Source organism: Limulus polyphemus, unplaced genomic scaffold, assembly GCF_000517525.1.
Source record: "Limulus polyphemus unplaced genomic scaffold, Limulus_polyphemus-2.1.2 Scaffold1432, whole genome shotgun sequence".
NCBI lineage: Eukaryota > Metazoa > Arthropoda > Merostomata > Xiphosura > Limulidae > Limulus > Limulus polyphemus.
The window spans coordinates 268137-270061 of NW_013667042.1; the positions used below are offsets into that span (position 1 = coordinate 268137).

Consider the following 1925-nt stretch of genomic DNA (forward strand, 5'->3'; position numbering starts at 1 on the left):
CCTTCCACTGCTTTCACAAGCATCAGGCTTCGTTGGGGATGTTCTTTTATTCTACTCCAAATTATCTTCTCTGACATAGGGGTATTGTAGTTGACTTAAGTGCTGTAACAAGCACATCAACAGATGCAGCAACACTTATCGGAATTTGGCCCAAACGTCATGTTATCGAAGTTAACTAATATGCATTGGTCTTCATTGTCAGCCAAGTATACTTTATGTCTGTCCTTTATGCCCAAGAGGTCAATAGTTACCCACACTGGTCCTCACAACCTTGCATAATGTCCTGTCACACCACAGAGCTTTTGTGTTGCTTCTGGTACTCCTTTGTGATCTAGCACCTTGATATTCACAAGAGTTTGCTGAGATGCAGAATCTATGACAAAATTGCACCTTTGGCCATCCAGCTTTTCTGTCACGTAGACACTATGTGTGCTTGCCATTTTACACTTAACTGTTGGGACTTTCACAATGGGGGTTGGTGGGCGTCCCTCAGCACCAACCACTACTGGTTTCCCGAAGCTAACTTATTGGTAGTATTCCTCTTACACTGGCTCCTCATATGTCCTTGCTCTTCACAGTTCCAACAACCTTTCTGGGTAGCAGCCTTTCCTGTTGTGGCATCTTCCTGTGTTGAAGTTGCCAGCATTGAGCTTTCTTGTGCCCTGGTTTGTTACAGTGCCAGTAAAGTTCCTCAAATTTCTCTGAAAGCTGTCCTTTTCTGGCCTTGAATCCTGATAACTGTACCAATCTTGGTACCTCTGTGCTGGACTCAACACAGGATTCGAATTCAAGAGCTCTGGCCATTGCATCCTGCATAGTAGGTGGGTGTGCTTGCTTTACTTGTATCTTCAGTTGTGGACTGTCCAAGGCATCTACGAACTGATCCCTCAGCACAACTTGAGGAGATCAGGTGGTGTAGTTGGGTAGGCCTTGTGTGACATACTTTCCAAATCCTGTGCCAGCTCTTGCAGGTTCTCTCCTTTTGCTCGGACTCTCGTCCTAAACCTAGTCCTGTTGACTTCAGACTGATTTTGAGTTCCATACCTGAGCTCTTGAGCAGCTACCAGTGCTCTATAGTTGTGCCTGTCGTCTGCTGACAACTGTCCAAGTATTTCCAGTGGTTGTACCTTCAGGCTTGTTGCCAGGTACACTGCTTTCTGCTCCTCTTCATCTCTACCAGGAGCTCAAATTGTGCTCTATATGCTTCCCACCGAATTCATGTGGCGTCCTTCGTACTAGATCACCCCTATTGCTGGAATGTGACTTCTGACAGGACTGAAGATGTTTGCATTAGGGTTTAGCTGCGAAGCCTCAAAGGGGCTTCCTGTTGTCTGGGGCTGATTAGGTGTATGGCTAATATATCCTCCTTGTGTAAGAGACAGTAAATCATCCTTTAATTCACTTTGAAATTTACTAATCTTTTCCATTTGTGTGTGCTCGCTTTCTCTCAACTGTTGAAGGTTTTTTTCCTGTTTCTTGTCTCGTTCTTCTTGTTTCATTTCTGATTCCAGTTGCCACTGGGGCTTGTTTTCCTGCCACTGCTGTAGTCTCTCTTCTTGTTTATTTTCTTTCTCCTCCAACCACTGCTGTAGTGTTTCTTCTTGTTTCTTTTCTCGTTCTTCTTGGTCCTTTATTTCCTCCAACAACTGCTGTAATCTCTCATGTTTATTTTACTGTTCGAGCTGCCACTGTTGCAGGTTTTCTTGCCACTGCTGTTGTGTCTCTTCTTGTTTCTTTTCTCGTTCTTCTCGTTTCTTCTGCTGTTCTTGTATTGCTGACATCAAATCTGCTAATTAGTACTTTGATTTGCCACTTCTTGTTTCCATTTTTTGTTTCTTTTCCATCCCACTTCTGACATTAATTTGTTGCGTCTCTGGTCGTTTGTTAATTTCCCGTATAAATTATTTCCGAGAAACTTCAGCGAT

At 43.6% G+C, this 1925-nt stretch overlaps 1 protein-coding gene across 1 annotated transcript in view; it reads right to left on the reverse strand.

Moving 5' to 3' along the window:
- The window catches only part of LOC106463533 (coiled-coil domain-containing protein 57-like), a 77129-nt gene that overhangs the window by 72880 nt on the left and 2324 nt on the right, over nt 1-1925 (reverse strand). The gene's annotated exons all lie outside the window — the stretch shown is intronic.